This window comes from Capsicum annuum, chromosome 3 (assembly GCF_002878395.1).
Source record: "Capsicum annuum cultivar UCD-10X-F1 chromosome 3, UCD10Xv1.1, whole genome shotgun sequence".
Lineage (NCBI taxonomy): Eukaryota > Viridiplantae > Streptophyta > Magnoliopsida > Solanales > Solanaceae > Capsicum > Capsicum annuum.
In genome coordinates, this window is record NC_061113.1 from 3057520 (window position 1) to 3063781 (window position 6262).

Here is a 6262-nt window from a genome sequence, read left to right on the forward strand (position 1 = left end):
TCTCTCTCTCTCTCTCTCTATATATATATATATATATATATATATATATATATATATATATATATATGAAGTTCATGTGTATACGTTATATTATTAAGTAATCACTTAAAATATTCGGTGTAAATTATTAACCATATTTACGGTAAATTTGCAACTTTAATTTATTGGGTTTAGTATTAAATCAAATTAACTTGTATTAAAATATAGTCAATTTAGACAAATTTTGATAGTCGTTTATATAAAATTCCTATTTAAATATATTTATTTTGTAAAATATCAAATTTTAGACTAAATTTGTAGTTATTTTAGTTTATAGAAATTTTTTCTATACAAGGTATACCTAAATCAACAAGAACTTTAATTAATTTCATATAATAAGCAATAATAATTATTTAAGAAAAAAAGTGAGAAAAACAATTTGTTTATTTCAAAATCTTAATGAATGACAAAAGTTTGAATCACTTAGTGGTGTGCGTGCTTTGTACGTGTCTCTCTTGTCAATCAAAAAATTCATTATATCTATATAGCTCGTGCCAATAAACCAAAAGAGTCTATTGTTAAAAATAATGACCACATGTCAGATCTCATAGTTTATTCATAATTGAAAAAAATTGCATATAATTAAATTTTAAACGGAATTCATATAGAATTAGAATGACTAACTAATTTCTTATGACGGAATGTAATGATTCAAAGAATTTGTTCAAATTTTTAAATAAGTCAATTTCAAATTATTAATTGTAAATGCATCATAATTAACAAAAATCACGCACAAAAAAATCAATTAACAATTATCTATCAAGAATACATGATAATTTATTATTTCAAACTTCAAGAACATACTACAATTATAGTCACAAAAAAAAAAAATTCTCAATTAACAATGGTCTATAAAATATACATGATATTTTTGTAAACATAAAAAAATATACAATTTTTTTTTAGATCTTACCTCAAATCACAAACAAATTTGTCTCTTCAATTATAAATACCATTAATATTTAAAAAAAAAAAAATCTCAGAAAGCAATTGTCAAGCAAGAATACATGATAGATTATTATTGTAAACTTCAAAAATATACTAAAATTTTAGAAAACTTACCTCAAATCACAAAACAAATTCATCTCTATAATCATAAATACTAATAAGATTTTAATCATAAGGAATATATTAAAAAATTAAAATACTTACCTCAAATCTCAAGTAAATTTATCTCTTCAATCAATAGATATATCAAGATTTTACTAAAACACACCTCAATTAACAATTATATATCTATAAAATTACATGATAATTTATTGTTGTAAATTCCAAGAATATACTAAAATTTTAGAAAATTTCCTGAAATCACAAGAAAATTTATCTCTTCAATCAAATAAAAGAAACAATAAACTAAACCAAGGAAAAATTATCACATGCTATAAAACAATATTAATATAGCTTAAAGAACTTACTTGATTAGAAACAATCAATTGTATGGGGAACAAAAAAAGAAAATATTAATAAAGTTTAAACCTTTTCTAATATAAATACTATTATAGTAAGTTTTCTACTTATTCTGTTATTATTTTTTTCTTTTAAATCTAAGTTAATTAGGCCTCATCTTTAATATGAATACAATAATAATAGTAAAGATACTACTCCAAAGTTATTACTCGTGTGAACGAAAATAAAATGATTTCTACTTTTGAAATTAGTGCTAATCTTTATAGTGAGTATAGTTCTAATAAGATACAATTTTTATAGAAGGTAAAATTATGATTGACTAAAATTATCTCTTATCATAAATTTAGCATTTTTAATTTAAGAATTTTTTTTTCATATATTTTAAACTCTTGATATCCATATATTTTAGGAGACAATATTATAAATATAATTAAATAATTATTTAAGAAAATAGTGAAAAGACAATTTTGTCTAAAGAAGAAACTTTTAATGAAGACAAAAAGTTTGAATCACTTTTCTAAAGGTTTTCACACTTTTAATATATTATAGATTATAGATTATAGATATAGATTATAGATTATTACTATTATTATTATTATTATTACTATTATTATTATTACTATTATTATTATTATTACTATTATTATTATTACTATTATTATTATTATTATTATTATTATTATTATTATTATTATTATTATTATTATTATTATAGAACATTTTTGTCATAATTTAGTTAGAATAAGATTAGTTATATATAATTTAGTTTTTCAGTAGGACATCTTTTCTTTTAATCTTTTTTACACGCGATTAGGAAACATATTGATTTGTTGGGTTTTGTATAGGATTTTTGTTTTTCCAAAATTTATATTAGTTTATTGGATGTGTAATTTAAATAGACTATGCGAAAAGACGATTTTGTCTAAAGGAAAGACTTTTAATAAAGAGCAAAAAGTTCAAACGTGATTTATAAGGCCCTTCACACTTTTAATATAATAGAGATAAGACGTATGAAACACATTTGTTTCTCATTTTTCAAAATCATTTCCAGATATAGATTTGAAGATAAATACGAGTAACATTTAAATACGAAATTTAAGAAACTAAGAGAGATATTTGAATCATGTGATTTTAAATTAAAGATATATAGTATGTATCAAAATATCTTTTAAATTTAGTGATTTTAACATATCGTGTGGAGAGATGAATTAAAGAATTGTCAAAAAAAAAAAGAGAAGTTTTTTTTTCAATCAGTCTAAAAAGAAAGTAACACAAACAAATTGAATTGGAGGAGGGTATAACCTATGAATACGTTTATTCAAATAAAATGCATGAAACACATTTATTTCTCATTTTTCAAGATCATTTCCAGCCATATAAAAAGATAAATACGATGAATAATTTGACTACTATATACAAGTAGAAAATGAAGAAGGATAAAAAACCGAACTACCTTTTGAACATTAAGTCATTTAAGGTCTATAAATAGCAATATAATGCATTTGATATATATGTGAAAACTAGCAAAAGAAAAAAAAATGATTATGGTATTCATACTATTAGTAACTTCTCTTATTGTACTCAATTTCCTAATTCTCCTAGCCAAAAAGGGTAGGAAAATTTTTATGCCACCAGGTCCATTAGGGCTACCTTTTATTGGAAATTTGCATCAATTTGATAGTTTATCTCCTCATCTTTATTTTTTGAAACTTTACCAAAAATATGGAAAAATATTCTCATTGCAAATTGGTTCTACTACTATGGTGGTAATTTCTTCAGCAAAATTAGCAAAAGAAGTATTGAAAACACAAGATTTAGCATTTTGTAGTAGGCCTGTCACACCCCTTTTTTAAGCGTACTCCAAAAATGGATATATTTTAGAGTTCGAAAGGATTTTATTATTTAAGTGACAAGAAATGAAAATTAGTTTCGGAAAAGGATTATTTGCATTTTTTATTTAGAGTCGCCACTTGACATAATCCGGTGTTCGAAACCATTTGACTCTTAAACCGGTTTGCGAACAGAGATTCCGGCTACGGAATTCTGTTGACCGAGGGGAAGGTTTTAGGCACCCCTCGATCCCGTGGTTCGACCATGGTCGCTTGGTGGAGTGTATCGACTATTTTGGTATTATGAAATGTATAAACCACACAAAAGAACACAAAATAATCAAACAATAAACGAAACGAAACAGTCCAAAAAACGTAAAAGTCCAGTCCAATTATACAGTCCGAAAAATAGAAAAAAAATACGAAAATATAAATCCTAGTCTAAAACTAAATCTAAGCTCCAATGCCCTACCCGACGCCGCGGGCCTTCATCACAATCATTTTCGCCAACATGATACGTCGGGGCATTCCCCTGTGAATAAATACAAGTGGTCTCGGGGCATTCCCCGGCTAAATAAATACATCTAAATTAAATACGATAAACTAGAAAGAAACATTCACACGCACATTCCAACATCCAACAAAACGCTTATTCATAAATTTCGCCTACCCGAACCTACGATTGCCTACCCGCTTGACTTACAATGATACTATCACGAAATTGATAATTAGACGTGAAAGTAACAATAACGACGAATCAAAACAACAACAAATCAAAATTAATCCTAATTCACTTTAACAATTTTTAAACTCGCGCCCAGAATTCCCTTTAAACCACATGATTAGTGCATGCTTCGATTTTCCAATCACATCTCATAATCTGAAACCAATATCAAACACAACACAAACAATGAAGATTCAAACCAAACACACAACAAATAACTCATCCACACCAACAACATCAATAAAAGTCAAAATAGATTAAAGGTTCGGTTATAAGAAGTGGACCTTGACGAAACTAATCCTCGTCGATAATAAGAAATCCGAAGACCAAAATACTCGATCGGAGAACCTCACAACGAGCAACTCCAAACTCGATATTGAGTTCAACCGTACAGCTCCAAAACCAGTGAATAAAAACTTTACTATACAAAACCCAACCAAGAACGACAACGCGATTCGATAAAGACGACTCGGAATCCACTATTGACGACGAACCATGAAATAGACGAAACCAAAATCAACCAACAGACAACAGGAGACCAAAAAAAATGCAGATCGAGCTCCGGGGAGCTCCAGTGATGGAGAGATGGCGGCACCGGCGTCGATGCCGTCGTCGCTGTGGTCGGATCTAAGGTTGGGAGATCGGGTCGGATCGGCGGCTGGATGACGCTGAGAACGGCGTTTTCGCCGAAAAGAAGCGTGGACCGAGAAAGAAAGCCACGGCGAGGTTGGGTTGGCCGTTGTCGTTGTGGCGGAGACGATGGCGGTGTCTCGCCGGAGGGAAAGAGGAGGGAGATCGGGAGTTGGAGCGGTGACCGGTGGACGGAGACGGTGATGACGGAGAGGCGGCAAACGAAGGTCTTTTTCTGTTCAATTTTTAGAGAGAGAGTAGAGAGGGAGTGATCGTGGACGGAGAGAGAGCGGCGCCGGCGAGATCTATGAAGAGAGAGAGTGAGAGTCTAGAGAGATGGAAAGGTGAGCTGATTTTTTTTTCCTGTTTTGGTTCACTGTTCATCCTCTTTATTGTGTGTATGTGGGTAGGTATATATTGTGTTCTTTCTTCTTGGACAAGAAAAAAAGAGGGGGGTGGGGTAACGTGGGGTAGTGGTGAGGTGTTATGTTTTTATTGGGTAGGTGGTTAGGATAAGATAGAGTTAGTTATTTTATTATTTTTTTGTATTTTGCGGTGTATGATGACATGGGTGAGGGTACACGGTAGGATAAAATAAGAGTGGGTAAAAATGACATCGTGGAGGGTACATGCTAAGGTAGAAAATGAATAAAATCGACTTCTAAGGGGGGCAAAATTACGTGTCTACATCATGCCCCATTTGAATGTAAACACGCAGTGTTTTCAGACAAAGAAGTAGACAACGAGACAGAATTTTGTCCCGACCATTATTCAAAGGAAGAAACAGAAGAAAAAAGGACTATCAGGTTTTGAATTAGGACAGCTTACCCAACCAAGTTATAAGACGATCGAGTGACAAGTATCTCAACTTTTGAAAGGTGGTGGACTATACCGAGTTGGAGAGTCGAGTGAGGTTCCGTCGAGGTTCCGGTCTGCGGCTCTGTCATTACATCAAAAATGAAAATTACAAGTTAAAACATAAATGAAATTACAAAAATCCTATCTATACAGCCTCTGTTGGTTCTTGACTCGACTTTCATCACCCTATTCTTCAGGCGGGCTCTTGATTTGCAATTTCTTTCAAACTGTTGCTTGGCTTTCAATTGCTTCGTTTTGTTGTTTGACTTTTCATTTCTCCACCCTATTTTCCAGGCGGGCTCCTGACTTGGTATTTTCATCACTTTGTTGCTTGAGTTTCATTTTATTCACCTTGTTCTCCCGACGGGCTCCGGACTTGCTATTTCATCACCCTGTTCTTCGGGCAGGTTCCTAACTTGCTATTTTATCACCCTATTTTTCAGGCGGGCTCCTGAAACCCAAAATTAAAACTAGAACGAAAATTATCTCAAACAAAATTATACTAAAGTAGTATTTCATTTTTGAAAGCATTGTCCCATTTTCCAGGAGGGTCCTGAACAGAAAGTAAAGTCCCATTTTTCAAGAGGGTCCTGAACTGAAAGTAAATTCCTATTTTTTCAGGAGGGTCCTAAACATGAAGTAAGATCCCATTTTTTCAAGAGGGTCCTGAACAGAAAGTAAAATCCCATTTTTCAGGAGGGTCCTGAACATAAAGTAAAATCCCATTTTTCAGGAGGGTCCTGAACAGAAAGTAAAATCCCATTTTTCAGGAGGG

At 31.1% G+C, this 6262-nt stretch overlaps 1 long non-coding RNA gene and 1 pseudogene across 1 annotated transcript; one reads left to right on the plus strand and one right to left on the minus strand.

Moving 5' to 3' along the window:
* Nucleotides 1-3624: 3624 nt before the first annotated feature.
* LOC124896949 lies at nucleotides 3625-4417 on the minus strand. The gene is made up of 2 exons (XR_007053317.1): nucleotides 4284-4417; nucleotides 3625-4155 (listed from the first exon to the last, which is right to left on the minus strand). It is a non-coding gene; the product is annotated as an uncharacterized LOC124896949 (long non-coding RNA).
* Nucleotides 4418-5178: 761 nt separating this feature from the next.
* Nucleotides 5179-6262, plus strand: part of LOC107864384 — a 16311-nt pseudogene continuing 15227 nt past the window's right edge.